This window comes from Sapajus apella, unplaced genomic scaffold (assembly GCF_009761245.1).
Source record: "Sapajus apella isolate SASKATOON/1434 unplaced genomic scaffold, GSC_monkey_1.0 scaffold10, whole genome shotgun sequence".
Classification (NCBI taxonomy): Eukaryota; Metazoa; Chordata; class Mammalia; order Primates; family Cebidae; genus Sapajus; species Sapajus apella.
Genome location: NW_022436950.1, coordinates 13556590 through 13577102, shown reverse-complemented (window position 1 = coordinate 13577102; position 20513 = coordinate 13556590). Strand labels below are relative to the sequence as shown.

Genomic DNA, 20513 nt, shown 5'->3' with positions numbered 1-20513 from the left:
AAATTATTTTTTTATTTCCTGTAAAGGATTTATCGGGATTAGCAATCAACAGAGCAGCAAAATTTATGTAGAATTGTGAAATGTGTATCAGTGGGATTACTCTAGTCTTGTCTAATTATCTGACCATTATCACTACAACTGAGTGATAAATATTTAGAAGATGCTATTTAAATATTTGTCAGTCTCTTGATAAACGCTTTCCTATTCCATAAGCATAACAAAATATTAAACAATGTCATCTTAGGAAAGATAAGAATGGAATTTTGAAACTTAAGCTAAAACTGCCATAAAGACTGCTGTAACTTTTCAAGTATGGTATAGTTGTTTGCATAGATTGGTATAATTTAATTTTGAAAAAATTACTAAACAACCAGAGATCAGCCCTAGTGCATAAAATTACCTGCTTTCAAAAATTCTGACCACAGATGTTCACAATGGATGCACAAACAAATTTTGCTAGCCACAATACAAAAGATTTTTGGAATTTACCTTGTCTTGGCAAAATAAGCTTCTTGATTCTTCTTGATTGCCTGGTGTTGAGTATTAAAATTAAAGGTGCTGGAACAGCACATTTTATTTCTTTTTCTAACTTCACTATTTTTTGTTTCTTGAAAAAACATTGATTGCAAAGCACTTCCTTTGTGATAAATTTTAAAACTGCCTCTTAAAACATGCTGCTTGTGTAAAAAAATGCAAAAAAAAATATTAAAGAATGTGTAAAATTGCAGAAGAACGTGAGGTACAATGGTTAACATCCAGATGCAATTATCAGACTTATGGAAAAATCTCACCACCACTTAGATGGGCCCCAGTGGGAAGGTTATTTTTTTTTGCACCTACTTTTATCATTTATAATGATGTAATAATTGAATAAAATAGATAATCTTTTTAAAATACTGGCTATGATATGTGGCAAAGCGTAAGTCCTCTCTAAATGGTATCTATCATTATTTGATAAAATATATTCAGACATGTCTCCAAAGTGACCTGGCGATGATCAGTTTATGATAAAGCACAGTGACATGAAACCATTATGCCAGACTTGTGTTAGAATCTATTCCACTTTCCACTAATCTGCCTATGAAACAGTCTTTAGAGAAACATAGAAGACATGATACACATAGTATTAAGTCCTAAATATTTACTATCAGTCTTTTGAAATATTTCAGGAGTAAATACACCTTAGACAATGTCCAAAAAGACTGACAAAGTTTGTCTTGAATTTTCCACACAATCCTTTCTACCTTAACCCTAATAAATTTTGTTTCCATCTGGATCATGACTTTAAAAAAATTGATCAGTAAGATTCCCAGTAATCAGTTTTGCCACATGGACATTTCTGAACCCAGCTCTAACTTGATATTCTTGGTCTTATTGTCCTTCTCAGTCCCACTTTATGCCACTGAGTCAAGTGAACTTAATATTTGTTGGCTACCATTGACTGGGGTACACTGAGTCTTAAAGTTATGTCTCCTAGTTTCTTTCCTACCTCTCTGATTAGAGCATTCCAGTCTTCTTTATAGATGCCTCTTCCTTTGACTATCCTTTAAATAAACTTTCAATATATGTGATCCAATTTCTGCTTTTTCTTTTTACTCTAGATATATCTTATTAACAACTCTGATTTATTGCAGAACAATTTATCAAGCAATCTCCAATAGACATAACTATTCCAGCACTTTCTACTGACCTCCTACAGCATATTTCCTTGAATATCCACTTGCAACGATGTTTTGAACCACAATTTCAACATATCTCACCCTGAATCAATGATCTTTCTTCCAGTTCGGCTTCCTCTTCATTATTTCTTATTTTCATTAATAATAAAATATCAACGCTATCACTCCTTAGAAACCTGGGAACTCTCTAAGCACGTCTCTCTTTCTTTCTAACTCCAGTCAATCAAAAGTTCATCTTGATTTCCATTTCCAAGTATTTGTTCATTTCAGTTGCCACCCTTCTTCTCTAACAGAACTGACTTAGTGCATTGTTTTTCACTGATATTACTACAACAGCATTATAGCTAGTTTTCTCTCATTCATTTGTCTTTGGTTAATTTAATCACCATAATACCTCGTAGTAGTTTGTCTTACATAAAAATGTGACCCCTTCAACATCTATTTTAAAAATCCTTTATTGTCTTCCCAGACTTTTTGGTGAGGCGTTATGTGTGTGGGGCCATGATCCTGTGGCTTGATTCCCCAGCCTCATCCCTAACCACTCTTTCCCATGGAAAGGTTTCTTTCCTCTAAACTTCATCTCTTTCAGCCTCACCTGAAAAATAGGACAAAACAATACTTTCGTCATGCTTGGATCTTCACCTAAACACTAAACTTTTCCACAGTTCAACCTTTCAAAACGAGCTAGAAACATTTGGTTTTTCTAGCTCCTCACCTTCTATTCGCTCATAAGTTCACCAAAAAATCTGGATGCTGTCACCAAGATCATAAAAAGCCTACCAATTGTCAAATTAAATGGAGATCTCAAAGCGTTTGTGTTGCTTGATGTACCAGTAGCTAACACTGTTGTTCACTATTATTTCTTGAAACTTTCAATGCCACAGTTTTAAGGACATTTCTCTGGGTTTTGTTTTGCTTGTGTGTAGCCTCCTACATTTTTCAGTGGTCTCAGTCTTCTTCCTGAGTCCCTCTTTGTGTGCTAACTCTTAACATTGTTTTCTTTTTTGCCAGCGTTCTCTTATTGGACTCCACATATCATGCTCAGCCCAGTGGTTCTCAAGTGTATTTCAAGCCCAGCATAGTGAGGGCCCCAGTGTACAACAGCAACAGCAGCTCATTACATTTGCAAAACTAAGTTGGAGGTGCGATATTTTGTCTAATTTTAAATGCACCTCAGTAACAGTCCAAGTTGGACCCATTACTTTGTTTTCTCCAAACTGTTTGTTAAACAGCATTCCTGTCCCTATAATTATCCAAGCAAAAAAACTGGGGTTCATTTATCTCCTTTCCCCAATATTATTCACCACAACCAATAGATCCTCTGGCCCTGTCATTTTTTTTTTTTATTTCTCAGTCACTCTTGTTACTTTATACTTCTCTCTCTTCTCAATGATACTGTCATTGTTTAGTCTTCTTTCTAATCTATTATTATCATTTTCTAATTAATTATCATGCCTACAGCTTAGCTGTCTGCAATCTATCTTCCATTCAACTCTCAGTAAATTTTCAAAATACCATTCTTATCATGTCACTGTCTGAATTATAACTCTTTTGAACCCCACCATTGACAGGATAAAGTCCAAATTCCTACCCTGATGTTAGATCTCCTCTGTCAGATGAATAAGAACAGAGTTCAATGACTCAGTTTCATTTATTTATTCCACAAATATTTACTGAGTATCACCAGGCAGTATTCTAGACACCAAGGATACAAAATGGAAAAGGTCAGGGAAAATTAAATAAAATAAAATAAACAAAATGAACATAAATACAAAGCGGTAAGTTCCATGTATAAAAAATTAGTGATGTAATTGATATTAACTAGATGGCTGTTCTTTTTTGTTGTTTTGTATGTTTCTCAATTACAGCACACACTGTTCGTGTTATTTAAACAGTGTGTCCTACACTAGATTCTCAATGCCTTAAAGAAAGACAAGTATTACTGAGTTTTCAGCCTCAGCACCTAGCAGTGCGAGCACAGAGTAGGAAAGTCATCAATGTTAGTTGAACAAACTCAGGAGTATTTGCAAATGTTAATGTTGGCTGGCTTTGGAATGTGTAAAATATTTTTCAAGGTAGCAGGAACAGGAAAAAAATAGTAAGGGTGTTTTACCCTGTAATTCTATTAAATAGATCAGGATACAGTAAGAAGAGTTTCAATGGCAAAATACATATTTCTACCTTTATAATTTAGGAAACAAAGCTCAAAAATAAGCCATTGACATAGCACTTTTTTGTCAAGTAGAATCTGTCCATCTGCCAGGTGGGCCCTGATCGTTCATGCATTTCATGTGCTAACTTCTACTTACCTTCAACTACCAGCCTCGTACTTTATGTACACATTATTCATGGTGTGTAACATTAGCTGCTGTAATAGAGAAGCCCTAGAATCTCAGTGATTTAACAAATCACAGGTTTATGTCTTGCTCATATCAATTCTACTGTGTATTAGCAAGAAGCTTAGCTTTCTATAGTCATTTCAAGGCCAGGATTCTTCAATTGTATGGCTCCTATACCTTTTCGGGCCTTAGCATTTTCTACTAGCTCTCCTAAAATCAACAAACATTGGGAAAGATGGAAGAATGTCCAAGAAGTTCTAGAAATTGGATCTAGAAATGGTATCCATATTCCATTACCCACATTCTTTTGCCCAAAACTCAATAATGTGGCCACAACTAAGCCTCAAGGAGCCTGGGAAATAAAGTCTGATTGTGTGTCAGGGACAAGGGAAAACAGCATGACTAGTGATGGGCAAGACTTGATAGGGAAGGTGTACTTTGTCTAAGAGTGATTTCTTGCAGATTAGCCACTCAAAAAAAAAATGCCATGGATACCATCTACAGTCAAGTGTTTAAGACATTCAGTCCTGGAATAATTCTCAGCTGATGAATTCAGTTATCCATCCATCATATCATGTGAATTATATCCACCAGGCTTATTTCCAGCCCACTGATCGTGGCACAGCAGGAGCTAGGGCTCCTGCAACCAGGGATGCTGAGCCAATGGAATTAGGCTGGAACCAAAGTTCTGCCAAATGATCTAATGTTGATCCCAGCTTCTGATTACATCAGAAAAGGGATCTGTGCTCAAAAACTCCATAGCCCAAAGTTTGGGGTTCCTTCCTTGGGGTTTGATGCTCATCCTGCTAGTTGCAAGATTGCATCAGAGGACTTACATTCTTGCAAATGCTCCTGTTTCTTTTATTTTACCCCTGGAAACCAGACCTGCGGAATATTGTCTAGCCTTTTGTCTTCACTTACTCAACACAAGCACTCTCTGCCACAATATGTATGTTTCATCTTGGGCTTCCACATAGTTTCTGGTTAAAGCTGCCTTTCCATGTCTGTCTGTGTACAGCCAGGTCTGCTCAACCTATACTTTCTTCTCACATTCAGTCTCCAACCATCTCATACAGCCCTGTATGACCACACTGCAGTATCAGACACTTCTTCCAACACACTCCATCCTTTTCCGTCCAGAGAGGCATTAGGGTTCAAACCTAAGAGAGGCTTTGTGCAGGCAAGTCCCCCAACTGACTGTTTGAAATTGCTTTGATAGCTTGTGATCTGTGATTATATTTTTTAAGCTGAAAGACTCAATGTCTCGTAGTTGAAAAATCATTTAAAAGATTATACCTTTCACTGAACTGCTGGTACAAAAATTCATTAATTCTACCATCAGCATTATCAAAAATAATATCCCATATTTATAAATTTGGTCATTTTTAAGCTTATTTAATAAATATTTACTGTGTATTTATAATGCACCATGCACCTAAGAGCATTTGGGACACAAGATATTTTGGAAGATAATAATGAGGTACAGACAGTTTAGATGAGTTAGCTAAGGGAGATTTTTTTTTTTAAAGGGAAGTTGCATGTAAGTTGTAACATGAAAGGTAAGTGTGAGTTTTTCAGAGAGCAGGGAGGAGGGTATCCTAGATAGAGGAAAGAGCATGTCAAAGACCATTGGGAGAATAGGAAGAATTGAAAGATGGCCACAGTGGCTGAGCTGAGTCTGTAGGTATGGTGGGGGATGTATTAGGGGTTGATGCAACATGAGGGCGGAGAAAGGAAAGGTCTTGAAAAACGTTGTCACTCATATCTTTAAAATTCATATTTATTCTTAAGGAAAGCAAAGGTCTTTAAAAATAAAGTGTTTAAAACAAGCGTCTCAGATAATCAAACATCATAACTGCCTCAAGGATAATAGACTGGCAAGAGGAAGTGCGGACATAGTGTTATGGAGTCTGTTGCAGTGGCTTAGGTAGGAGATGGTATCTTTTGTACTAAGGCTGGAACAGTGACGATGGTGAGCTATTCACTTATTTGAGATATTTTCTGGTTATAAAATGAACCATAAGTAAAGAAAATAGGTCATGTGAATCCTTGAGAATAAAGGCACCATCAAGGAATAAATTTAAGAATTATCATAAAAATTGGCCAGGTGTGGTAGCTCACACCTGTAATCCCAGGACTTTGAGAGGCTGGGGTGGAGAGCTCACTTGAGATCAGGAGTTTGAGACCAACATGGACAACACGGTGAAGCCCCATCTCTACTAAAAACACAAAAATTAGCTGGGATACTTGGGAGGCTGAGGCAGGACAATTGCTTGAACCCAGGAAGCAGAGGTTGCAGTGAACTGAGATCATGTCACTGAACGGGTGATAGAGGGAGACTGCCTCAAAAAAAAAAAAAAAGAAAAGAAAGAAAAAGTCATAAAAAATAATGATACTAGAAACACGTAAAAAACCTTGTAACCTACGTAGCTACATCACTGTCTATTGGTATTGCCATTTTTTTATTCCATTTTTCTCCCTACCTAGGAATAGTAAACAATTCTTTTTTTTGTTTGTTTTTTTGACACAGGGTCTCACTTTATCACCCAGAATGGAGTGCAGTGGCACGATCTTGGCTCACTACAACCTCTGCCTCCCAGGTTCAAGTGATTCTCTTGCCTCAGCCTCTTGAGTGGCTGGGATTACAAGCACCCACCACCATGACTGACTAATTTTTGTCTTTTTAGTAGAGACAAGGTTTCACCATGTTGGTCAGGCTGGTCTCGAACTCCTGATCTCAAGTGATCCTCCCACTTCAGCCTCCCAATGTTCCAGAATTACAGGTGTGAGCCACTGTGCCTGGCTAACAATTCTTATAAATATGCTACCATCAAAAAATCTGAAAAAATTACTATTCCAAACTCACAAGTAGACCTGAATACAATGACATATAATGAATCAGTCTCTCTGAATGGTATACTCCCACAAAAATGCTGTGGCTGAGAGTTTGAAAGAAAAGCCAACCATCTGGGCTTGGGATTTAATCCGTGTTTTCAGTGACACTTAAAGGTGAAACTCTTACTTGTAATTACACTTACAGATTCTTAGAGGGGCACTTCAGTGGTTTCATTTAGTGGTTACTGCGACAATTGTCCAGGTAAATCCCTTGACAGCCTCATGTGGTCCTTTGAAGGATCAGTCAGTCCACAGGATCAGATACTGCTTTGCCCTCAGTATTTTCAGAATTTCAGCAACAGAGCAGAATACATTATTTTATTACCTTAGCTTAGTATATCAAAATCTCAAGCTCTTCAGTTCCTAACAATATGGGGTTTTTGTTTTTGCTTTTGTGTGTGTGTGTGTGTGTGTGTGTGTGTGTGTGTGTGTGTGTCAATATTACTTCATAGGAAACTCTCTCCTGGTGTTTTGGTGTTTTGCTTATCTCCACTGGGTCTGGGATATAATAGGTTGGAGATGTTCATTTCCTGTTTGTTTGTGGAATGTCTGACTTTCCAGCTCCCTTGCCCACAGGTTTGAGCCTGATACTCGGATTCCAGGAAAATAGAAAGAATTCCATTCAAAAAACCATAAAAATGGAGCAGGCTACAAGACTTTTGAGAAGAAAGATGTTCTAAATCTGAGAGTCTCTTCCGTTTCGTGAAGTGTCCTCGCAGGACACTGAAGGCTACAAAGAGCCCTGACTGCTATTAAATCAGGTGGTACCTTATTGCTATGTCAAAGCATCTTCTACTTTCCGTCCCTTAGGGAGCTAGCTCAGAGGTGTATCCTGGCTCCTGTTTTCTGAAAGTCCATGAATGAGAAAGACTATCAGTTTGCAATGATTGTTCTTTAGGTAGCACTTTTAGTTTAGTATTCTCATGGAGTGACAAAGCAGGGCACCTTACTTGCAGAAAATCAAGAAAGGAGAGGGAGATGCTATTGTCTTTGAGCTGGGAAGGGCTGGCTCTCTGTTGACAAGTTAGACTCCAAAAATGCGAGCCCTGGATTGAGGTAGACTAAGGAACCATAGTCTGTGTCTGCTGTCCTAATAAGCCCAAAGAATTTTACAAGAACAATTCACAATAAGCTTTGTTGAAGTAAAATTTTATCCTTTTGTTATGATTTGTAGTGCTATTAGCCCAATGATGTTAGGTATAAAACTCACCCATTCCAAATTTTTGTATACATTATACTTCCCTTGCAGCTAGTAAATTCTTAGGGTGAGTAATAGCTCTTTTCCATCTGTTTCTTATATTCATTAAATAAAAACCATATTTCATATGCTTACTTACCTTTTTTTCTAATGATGCTTACCCATACTCTTTAGCTTTGTAATCTACCCCATGTGTATCTGAATTCTTTTTCTATGAAAGGCCAAACTTTCATAACACAGCATCATACAGTTAAGTCAGGAAAAAGCAGCGCCTTGGCTTCAATAGGTAAACTGTATGTTTCCAGGACACAGACATTAATTTGCTGGGTTAGAGTTCAGTGGTACCTTATTGATTATTGTGTAAAACTCCTTCCTTTTAACAGATTAGGTAACTTAAGTTTTTCATTGATAAATATTTATTTTTAGCCAGCTCTGTTCCAAATGCCATACAAAGGTAAGTAAGACATAATTCTTGCCCTTTAGTGTCTAATACTCTACAACAGTTTCCCAACCTCTGGCTAGATAATCCTTTGCTGTGGGACACTGTCCTGTGCATTATAGAATGTTCCACCACATTTTCTCCACCTCAAAAATGTCTCCAGATTTGCTAACAAGCCCCCAGTTGAGAACCACTGTACTAGAAGCAAAAACAAACCATGCACATAAATACTTAAAATACAAGCAGAAAGTGCAATAAGACACAGTAGATACAAGAATAGCTTCTGGCATCAGTTGGCCTGAACTTGAATTCTGCTTCTACCAAACAGATTATTTAACCTCTCTATTCTTTAGTTTCTTTATCTGTAAAACTGGGCTATATGGTAATACCTAACATATCTTGGGTTCTAGTGAAAATTAAAGGCTAGTGTGTGTGTGTGTGTGTGTGTGTGTGTGTGTGAGAGAGAGAGAGAGAGAGAGAGAGAGATTAGAATAGGTGTTCACACCACATTGTCAGCACTGAATAAATGTTAACTGTTATTTTTCCAATAGAAATATTCCACAATTCAAATTTAAAAGAGGTATATGGAAGTAGCAGGGGAGAGTCTTTCCAGACAGCTGCATCTTCAGTTAAGGCTTTGAGTTACAGAATTGCTGAGTCATCTATAACTTTATAGATAAATGTCAGTGTGAATGGATGATTCTAATTGAATCTCTTTGTTTTTGAAGAGTGAATGGAAACTGCTTTAAGTAATGTATCTAATAATTTATCACCAAGCTTCTTCCTCAAATGTTCATTTGATCCCTCTTATTTATTATAGATAAGAATATGGCATGATCACTCCACGTTGTCTGTGAAAATCTTCAGATTTATTTTATTGAACAAGATAAATAATGCAATTGTGCTCTTGTCAGTTTCAACAGAGAAATCACATGTCAGCTGTACACGTTCTTTCTTGCCTTCTTTGATCACTCCCTTCTTTCCTCCTTCCCTATTTATTTCATTCCTTTCTTCCTTCCTCCTTACCTTCTTTCACTTAACAAATGTTTATTGAATATCTGCTACAGCCACAGTGCCAGATGCTAGGGCTATAATTTGATCAGAGAAGACATAATCTTCCTCCTAGTCTTCTGCAGTCAGATATCATATATATTAATAATTTAAATAGTCAAAGAAACACACATTAATCAATTCACATAATCATGGATTTTTCCTTATTTTTCTTCAAATCTACATTCTAATTCTGCCACTCTTTCTTATAAAAACAAACAAAGGCTTTTCAGTTTTTAATTTTTAGATCAAAAAGTATATTTCTCTCTTGCTTCTCCCCCTCCCAATCTGATAGAAAGATATTATTAATGAATGGAGAAACATATTCCAAAACCATGAGAATGAACTAATTTTCCACAGTAGGCAGTTTCCTTCCTGATCAGAGAGGAGTTGCAGGAGTACCAGGTGGCCAGTTGCTGCTCTCTTCCTTCCCTTCTGGAAAGAACAAAACATCTGTGTTTCCAAGATGGACTGTCCAGGGCATACACCTGGTTGTGTATTCTCCTAAAACTCTGTCTCCTGATCTTTCAGTGTGAAAAAATTTTCAACAGAATACTCAGCATCAAAGAAAATACTGAAAAAGATTGAAAATCAAACTGGAACTAGCATTCCATCCTTCACTGGAGTATTGTGTGTCTTAACTCTTTATAGTGTGATCATGGTGACTTAGAAAAGTACAGGTGACAATACAGGCAAAAATATAAGGTAACAGTAACCTTTAAATCCATTAATCCAAACTTTTACCCTTTTTTCCAACATGTGATGCTGAGGTGAAAGGGAATAAGAGAATAGGGGAGCAGACGGTCTAAGCAAGTGTGTTTGTTTTTTAATGTATAATAGCCAAATTTCCAGAAAAAAACAAACAAACAAACAAAACACCACAAAAGACCTAAACTGGCATATTTTGGAGTCCGATGAATCTTAGACCCTGGCTCAGGTCTAAGCTTGCAAAAGGGTGAAATAGCCCCAAATGCGGGGGCTAGCATGGTGTGAGTAGAGGAAACCAACCAAGTTTTAAAATGGCCTTTAAAGCACAGCAGACTGCTCCTGTCGGGGGACAGAAACAACAACAACAACAAAACCCCTTGCCATATACTTTTGAGTACATCTTCTTAATTATTTTTAAGTTTTATAAGGTGTTATCCCTGTTTCATATGTAAGTAAACCATGCGCTGGAGAGTTAAAATGACTTTGCCAGGTCATATGAGTAGCCAACTACATAGAACCAAGACCTAGCATTTAATTGTGTTCATTACAGCTTTCCCTTTTAGGGCGATTTTCTTCCCCATTCTGTTTTCTAAATCTGTCTTTCTATGATAATTTCTTACAAGTTTAGATTATTTCATTGGTTTTTCTTTGAAACTTGCAATACCTAAAACCCGTTAATGGATCCTAGTCTTACAGCTTTACAAGTAAGCCCTTTAGCATGAGATAAAGGCTCTTTATGATGCAACCCAGTCCAAATATGCTCCTAAATAGGTAATGCGTGAAAATTCACACCCAAGCAGTCAAAGTGCAGATTCTACTCTCCGAATCCCAAAGGTATCCTGTCCCACTTTGTGTCACTTTTGATACCTCTAGCAGCAGTGCCTAGCACATGGCAGCATGGAACAAAACCTGATTATATGCATGTATGTTTGCATGAAGGAAGAAAGGAATGATTCTCTATGGACTATCTATATTCCCCTGCCCCTGTCTGAACTCTGAGTTTTGGCCTTGCTCAGTTTAACTCATCCTTCTCCTAGCCAGACACCAGCCTGAAAAGCCATGCTGAGTGGCATTACGTCATGCTGGTCAAAATTCAGAAATTCTCACTTGGAAAGCTCATTTAAAATAAATACCAGGAAGCACTGAGACTTGATTTTAAAAATGGGCAAAATGCTTGAATAATGACACTATCGAAAAGAAAAAACAAAACAGAGAATAACAAGTGCTCGTGAGGATACAGAGAAATTGACACCTTTGTACACTGTTGGTGGGAATGTAAAATTGTGCAGGCACTGTGAAAAACAGTATGGAAGTTCCTCAAAAAATTAGAAGTAGAATTGTCATATGATCCAGCAATCTCTCTTCTGTGTATTTATCCAAAAGAATCAAAAGCAGGATCTTGAAGAGATATATGCATACCCATGTTCATGGCAGCACTGTCTACAATAATGAAAAGTAAAAGCAACCCAAGTTTCTATCCATAGCTGAGTGAATAAACCAAATGTGGTGTGTACACAATGAAATATCATTCAGCCTGAACAAGGAGGAAATTTCTGGCATGTGTTAAACATGAGTACATCTTCACGACATTACGTTAAGAAAAATAAGGCAATCACAAAAAGGTAAATGTTGTATGATTTCAAATTACATAAGGTTATCTAGATTAGTCAAATTCATAAAAATAGAAACTAAAATGGTGGTTGTCAGGGGCTGGAAGTAGGGGAAAAAGGGGAGTTGTTTAATGGGTACAGAGTGTGGTGAAGCCTAAACCTGTCCTTTAAATCACTTCTGTTTTTAATTTTTCCACTGATGTTCTCCCTACTCCCAAAGCCAATGTTTTCTCAGCATTCCCAGAGCCAACACTGGATTTAGGTGTGTTTCTTGAGTGGAAGGATCAGCTAGTACTGGTAGTCACCCTATCAAAAAAATTGCCACAGCATGCTTTGCCATGGTTCCCTAAAATGTTTATCTAACCAAGTCCTTCAGGTTTAAGGACATTTGGGATTTTTTTTTTAAGCATAAAATGCAAATGTTATCCTAGAAGGTCAGGAACAACTAATAACCATTAACCTTAAAAATAACAATTAACACCTCAGTCCAAATGAGTTTATAACATTTTCTTTAATAGTGAATGGATCAGTGATTGTTAAATATTCTGAGTTACTAGCCCTAGAACTTAGAGTAACATTGAAGGAATTAAAAGGTAAATGCCAATTCTTTGGAAAAAATGTTTAAAATATACCATTATAATGCTATTCATTTGGAATTCTTTCAGTACTATTTGGGGATTTGAGTAGAAATGCTTATTTCCCTGACCTTATCCTCTGAAAGAAAATACAAACACAAAAAAATTAAAAATTCTAGTGGATTTTGATAAACAGGTTTCTTTTGGTGGTAGTAGCTTACCTCTGACCTAAAGGGGCACATTCTGCCATCCCCCACCTTGCACCTCCCAACTCAGTGACTAGACTCAGTTGTTCTGACCAACATTATAATATATAGTATGAATCCTCAGCTATTACACAAATGTATTTCCATGTTGATGAAAATGCATTGAAAAAAAAACTATTGTATTGTTTTTCTATATTGTTTCAGATTCCAATGGAAAGAACTATAATAAACTATAAATTCTTCCAGGACAAAAAAAAAATCTCTCTGTCATCATCTGTCACCAGAACTCTACAATTCTTGGCACAAGAGAGACACTCTAAATTATCTTTAGTAAGATAATTTAGCAAGAGTCTGGTAATAGAGAAGTTTAATGGAGAAAAGAGGTTGAAAAGTCTATTGCTTGAGGTGGTGAAGATGGTGGTAGGACAGACCTACTGTGTTGGGAACCATAGCTTCCGTATTTCCTGTCAAAAGAACTAAAAATTAAGAGGGGTGAGGTGGTTTTCATGATCATGTGGAAAGATCAAACACAGAAGAATACAGAAAAATCAACTTTCTTTTCCTTATAATTTACAAACAATTTTATTTTATAAATTTAAGAGAAGCTTAAATGGGGATCTTTCTGAGATAGCTTTGAATGGGGTCCCAATAAAATTAACATCAGATAATAAGATGTGTATGAGAGAGTTTACTATAAACAGATTTTACAAAGGTTAAAAAAAAACTGATCCATAATTCTCATATCTCTTCCTTTCCTTCAAGGCTATAAAAGTTTTTACAGATGAGAGAGAAAGAGAGCACAGTGGAGAGACGCCTTGGGAGAGAGCTGTTACTGGCTATGGTGCCACTCTTCTTCCACAGATAGTGGTAACCCTTCTACCCAAGCCTAGTGAGGGGTGACCATGTAATGATTCAGAGGGCCGTGGAATACGTGGGAAATATGGGCTCAGTTTGACTCATGATTGCCACAGACACAGTGGCTTCAGGTAGAGGAGAAGGGGTCACTGCCCTGGGAAGGGCCTGCCCGCATTTCAGAGGGCTGGAACAAAAGAGCAAATATGTCTCCCTTCCTTGTTTTATGTGGGAGAGAGAACTAAGGTAGAGCCCTTGCGTCCTGTTAAGAAATTCAACTAGATGGGTCAGGAATCCCCACAGGAGAAGATGGGAATGAATGCTATGTCCCCGGGAGCTGCAAAGCTTTGCAGTCTACCACCATAATTAGACGCATCTGCCCAGGTGAAAGGCACTAGGAGTGGGGTCTTCTGCAAATCCGTGAAAATGACTCTTGAGCAGAAACATCAACCTGAGCCATCTGTTAAACACTGAAAATGTGAGGCCTGATAAGGAAAGTCCAGTTCAAATAAAGGCTTTTCCTCTGTTTCCCCGCTGCCGGGATCTGGAAGACAGACACTGTCTGGTGAGCTGCTAGAAGAAGGATAAGGATCACAGTGTAAAAGATAGAAAGGCAATCAGGTGCCTCTCAAGCTCTACCCCCCCACCCCCCAGCCCTTTCCCTTTGTAGATTTCCAGCAAGCAGGTCCAAACTGAGAAGGGAGAATATGTGATATTTGATGTCACAACAAACTTGAGTTTTGATTAACATCTTGGACAGGACATTCTATGTTCTAAATAGAGATTGTGTATTACAAAGTGACTACAGGGCCAAAAGTGAGTAGCAAATTCATGGGCCTCTTAGATTTTTCATTTAGACCATGATGAGATTACTGCCAGTGATTCAACTTTTAAAATACAAGGGAATAATTAATAAAGTAAAATTGCACTTTTAATTCTCTTCGGATGCCATTGTGAGCTGCGATTCAGTCACTTCATCTCATAGAACTTCTACTGGTGATAATCACATTTAATCTTGTTACAATCACCCCTTCCTCTCACCTTGTTGTGATGTATGTCCCCCCAGCCTCCTTCTGAAAGGTGAGTTAACACAGCTCATTAGGGTGTTGCGTTAGAATCACTGTTTTGGAAAAGCCAAGCATGGGGTGGGCTTCATGTGTTAGATGTGAACGTGAGAGGTGAACAGCCAAGTTCTGCAAATAAAAACACAGCCTCACTTATCCCCTTTCCCTCACATGCACCACCACCCCATCTCCAAAGTCAGGGCTGCCTCAGCATGTCACAGGAGGCAGGGAATGTCATCTTGTAAACACCAGCAATGAGCAAGAGCCGGACCCTCAGCAGCAGAGGATACAAATCTTCCTCCTGAATCAGTATTTAACCACATTCTCAGTCAGGGAAGGAAGCTGGATCTGCTTCAGTGGAATTGCATTTTCTACATTCGGGTGATTTGTTTCTCCCATAAAACCATTTCCCAGTACCACTACTGGAATGCTGGCAACTATTTACATAGAAACCTGTGTGGCTCACTCTTAGACCAAAGGCCACTCTGGTCCCGGTGTTTACATTTCTACCTTTCAAAGCCTAGTGTTCTGAGAGGCCTTTGTGAAAACAGCACAGAGTCCTCGAGGGAAAGCACTCAAGATCAGTGCTGGAAATTTTGCTCTGTGGCTCCGCTACTTCATGATCTGTAGTATTCTCGATTTCCTATGTTTCTGAGGTCAAGGGTCCTGTCTTGTTGCCCAGTATCTCATACTGAACCAAATTCTCATCTGACTCCTTTGCCCCTATTTTGTTTGGGGTGGAGGCTGGTTCTCTGATGATCCCAGTCACAGCCTTCTCTGTCTTGTTCAAAACCAGCAATTTTATGGATGAGTTATGTGCTGGTGGTATTTTCTTTAAACAGTTATGTTAAAAATGTTGCCAATCAGAATATCTTCAGATATAACAAATGTTCATGCACACAAGAAGTGCTCAGTTCAGGGCTTCAAGGAACTCACCTGGATGCAAATCAAAGAATGAGTTGTCCATCTGGACAAAGCCAAGAGGAAAAGAAGTGGACAATTTGGACCGAGTCCTTAGAGAATGACCATGTGGTTGATTTCATGCTCAAACGTACCCCAATCTATAGCACTTGGGAAATAATTGAGTGTAAATGAATATTTGGCATCACATCTTTGGGAATTTCTGAATATCCTCACATTGTTGAGATTCCAGCCACATGGTTACAGACCCAAGCTGTGAATACGTGTGTTTAGAAAAGGGAGCATTTCTGCCCTAGTCCCAGCCATTGCTTCTGGTGAACCCAACAACATCCTCCTTCCCCACTCCCTGATTCTGTCTTTTGCCACCTTCAGCACATTCTAGTAGTGCTCAACCAAATGACTTTGCCACCAATTTGGCAATGTCTGGAGACAATTTTGGCTGTCGTAACTCCGGGGTAGGGGGTGATGTTTTAGTTTTATTAGGGAGAAGCCAGGGGTGCTGGTAAACATCCTACAATGCAGAGAATAATCTGTTACAACAAGGAATCATCAAGTCCAGAGTGTCAGTTGTACAGAGAAACCCCAGTATATTCCTACACTGCAGCAGGAACAATCCTTTTAAAATGTACAGTAGATCACGTTACTCCTTTGCCTAGAACCTCCCAGTTTTCAGTTTCTACTGGAGTATAAGTCAGAGTTTCTCACAGGTTATGAAAGCCAAGATGACCTGTTCCTGCTCCTCACTGACCTCACCTCCTGCTGCTGTCTTTTTGCTCACTCCACCCTAGCCAGGAGTTTCTCCTTGTTCCTCTGACCACTTCTTCGATCCATTCATGCTTCTGCTCAAACGTAATTTCCATAGAGAGGATTTCCCTGGCAAATTTATTTACAAAAAAAAAAAAAAAAAAAAAAAAAACCAACCACCACCACCAAGCAACCACCCCATAACTTTCCCCAGCCCTGCACCACAGGGAAACACAGTTAGATGAATTACAATCCATGGTTCATGTCATATAGTCAATGTTAACCCTGTAAAATGTCCACCTTTCCTTTCTTCCTTCCTTCCTTCCCTCCCTCCCTCCCTCCTTCCTTCCTTCTTTCCTTCCTTCCTTCCTTCTCTCCCTCCCTTCCTGCAAATAATATAATTAAATCCAATGATCCAACATCCAACATGAAGCTAGAACACTCACAGAAACCCATGTGACTACCCCAAGAATTTCCTTGCCACTCCTCATTCAAGACAACTACTACCTCAAGAACAATGTTCTTGATTTTATTTGATATATGTTAACACATCCATTTGTCTTTCTTTAAAAGTATTATGTTTGGGTTGTATGTGCTTGGCTTTATGAAAAATGTAATGTTTTCAATATAAAATAACATATTTTTTATTCCTATTATATTGCTAGGATCCATCTGCAATGTTGCATGTAGTTATAATCATTCATTTTCATTGCTATATAATAGTCTCTGTTCGAATATGCCACACCTTGGTTCTCCAGCCCCCACTACATAGGACCGTGTTTGTTTCTAGGTGTTTGGCATCATGAACTTTGGAACATGTTAGGGTTTCTCTAGCTATAACTTATCATCACCTGATATTTTATGTATACACTGGCTTATTTGTTGATTATCTAGCTCCTCTCAGTAGAATGCAAAGCCCATGGGAACAGAGTCTGTTTTCCCCCCACTGTATCCACAAAGCCTAACGTAGTGCCTGCTACATAGTGGGAATTCCATTTATATCTACTCTCTCCACATTTCCCCTTTTGCCTGGCTTATTATAAGAGCCTTCTAACCTGTCTCCCTGCTTCTTGCTTTGCTGCCCTTGAATCATCTCTCAACGTAACAGCTAGAATTATCTTGTTAAAAGGTATGTGGGATTCTGTCATTTTTCTGTGCAACCCTTTCCAGCAGCTTCCCCTACCTCGAACTTAAAGCTGAAGTCCTTATAATAAACTATGGCTTTGTAAGATCTGGCTTCCTTCACTTCTCTAAACTTATCTCCTAATAGCTGCCCTCTGGGCACACTTGGCCTCCTTGGTCCTCTTGAACACGCTAGATTCACAACTCCTAGGACCTTTGCACTTGCTATACCCTTTGCTTGGACAGTTTTTCCTTCAAATATCTACAAAGTTTATATCTCACTTCCTGTCTTGTGTGCTCAAGAGTCACATATTGAGGTCTTCTCTTTTACTCCATGTAAAATTGAAACTCTCTCATCACAGTCTGTCCCTTTACGGTGCTTTTTGCTCTTAAATCTCACTGCTATTTAACTTTTCTTACTTATATAGTTTATTTGTCTGTCTCCTCCTACTGAACTACAATCTTTATAAAGCTGACATTTTGTGTTCACTACTGAACCTTTGGTCCCTAGAATATGCCTGGCACATACATGTTGTTCAATTAATATTTACTGAATGACTGAATAACTAGGAAAGTGAATGTGATAAGTAGTTGTTATTATACAACTACTTATTTGGGTATTCATTAGATCATATTTATATTTTTTATGGCCTAGTGGATATCAAAATGACTTAAAAATTTAAACATAAAATATTCCCAAAGCTACTGATGCAACCATCTGAAGAAATAGAAGACAATGTAAGCCATGCACATGACTAGAGTCGGACTACTAATTCTGAAGATCCTAATTCCCAAAGCTAGTTTGAAAATAGTAAACATAATTTTTGCTTTGCAAAAGCAAGACACAGTGATTTCCTAGAGGGCAAAATCAGATCTAGATTTGTGTGTTACATTTATAGAGGAGTGAAGCACAGACCCCTTTTGCTGGAGTTTATCACACAAGGAGCTTCTCAAGATTTCAGAAGAACAATAGTGTCTCTTTGCTGCTGGTGTGGTCTTGTGGCTCTTGAGGAAAGCAACCGTTTTGCCAAATTCATTACAAACATTTAAAAATTATTCGGTTCTAAGTTGAAATGTGGTTTATTTGTTTGTTTGTTTGAGATGGAGCCTCGCCCTGCCACCCAGGCTGGCATGCAGTGGCACAGTCTCAGTTCACTGCAACCTCCACTTCCTGGGTTCAAGCGACTCTTCTGCCTCAGCCTCCCGAGTAGCTGGGACTACAGGTGTGCGCCACCATAATTTTTGTATTTTTTGTAGAGATGGGGTTTCACCATGTTGGCAACGCTGGTCTCAAACACCCGACCTCATGATCCACCCACCTCAGCCTCCCAAAGTGCTGGGATTATAAGCATGAGCCACCGTGCCAGCCTAAATGTGTGTTTTTAAAACTGACTTCACTCTAGCCTAATAACATTTCCAAAAAAAAAATCTCTAAGAAAAAACAAGACTTCTGGAGGGAGCTAGATAAGAAGGGCTGAGGAGAAGACAGGTGATTTCTGCCCACCATGTCATTATTAACCACGAATTGTAGAAAGGTAATGCACAAGGAATAAAACTAGTGTTATTAACAGATATGGATACATGTTAACATCAAAGAATTTTGAGCTCAGGATACATATTTTATAATTTCAGCTAAATATTAATTATATGAATCTTTAAAATGTCAAGATGTGGCAAATCCACTTCACAATCATGGTTTGCCATCTTGTCAATGCCCTTGACTTTTGAGTTTTCATGTCAAGAAGACATTCCTTTTGCTATCATCCTTCTGATAAAATTAGCTATGAGTGTTGTGTAGTAGTATTTCCATCCACACAAAGATTTCGCTTGGCATTCTTTGTTACAACTGCTACTAAACCATTAATTTAAAATAAAAGGCTAAAACTGAAATCTTCTTACGAGTTGGAAAAGTTTTGTTTTAAAAATGATCCTTTCAGAGTGATTTCCAGTGCCATTTAGGGGACATAAGGATGGAAATTCCAAGGTGTCTATATTTTATCTACAAATAAAATGATCATGTGAACACATGCCTGTTTGATCTGTGTCCGGTAGCTTAGCATGGCTACAGCAGAACATGCATTTGTTTTAATCAATTCATCCCCCACCCAACCCAACCATCAACATTTCCCATCAAAGGAGAAAATTTACATGCTCTGAAAGACTGAATGAAAATAAGTGAAACCTCTTCAGGTATATGTTTTAAAAATCCTTTGAGAGTACATAGAGTTTGGATCATGAAAGCAGAGCTCAATTTATGCTTTTGATTCTTCCCAGTTTCACATTAAAAAAAAAATGGTTTTTTTTACCACCTCCATGTGTAGAAGGCGATGAGCTTGCTTTGTTTCCTAACTGACCTATTCATATCAAGTTAGTTACACCCACTTAAGTCTCCCCACCACCTTTGGCCAATCCCATAGAGCCCTCCTATGGAGCTGGAAACAGAGACGTTTGTTTTTTACAGAGAATTCAATCGCTCAATGCCACAAGACACGCTTTCTTATTAAAAAGATAAAGAAATGCATGGAAGTTGTTAAAAACAAATCATTTTCCATTAGTAAAAGTTACATGATTGGAAAGAGAAGAGCACATTGCTGTAATTACCGGTACATTAAGCAGGGGATGAACAGCTGCGTGAACTTGGAGTCAGTAGAATAACAGCCACTGAGCCAGCTTCCCCATATGGTCCAAGCAAGGAGGTGGGGCCTCTAGCTGCCTGGGGGCTGGGGAGAGGTGAGGAGGGGGTAAACTGGAATTCCATTCAAGTAGGAAATGTATGCCAAGAAATGTCTGGCTTCCCAATCCAAACCCAGCTTTCTCTGTCCTGCAGTGGAAAAATCCCCCTGGCCTCCATAGCAGAAACCTCTAAAATCAATGTTGTCTTTTCCTAAAGAGAGCAAAATGCAAGCGTTTTCAGACATTTGGCTACATTGCTACGAATAGAAAAGACGACCTCAGAAGGACTGAGTCACTTCCTCAGTTTTCTTGGGGTGTGGCTATGACTTGGAATGACTGGTATCACTTAGTAAACACTGTTTTTGATCTAGCATTTGCCTTGTCTCCCAATTAAAAATAGAGTTCAGCCAACAGCGACAGGTCCCCACCACGAGGTAC

At 38.4% G+C, this 20513-nt stretch overlaps 1 long non-coding RNA gene across 1 annotated transcript; it reads right to left on the bottom strand.

Moving 5' to 3' along the window:
* Positions 1 to 14464: 14464 nt before the first annotated feature.
* LOC116551711 lies at positions 14465 to 20213 on the bottom strand. Its single transcript, XR_004269052.1, has 2 exons — positions 20004 to 20213; positions 14465 to 15551 (listed from the first exon to the last, which is right to left on the bottom strand). It is a non-coding gene; the product is annotated as an uncharacterized LOC116551711 (long non-coding RNA).
* Between the last annotated feature and the right edge of the window lie 300 nt (positions 20214 to 20513).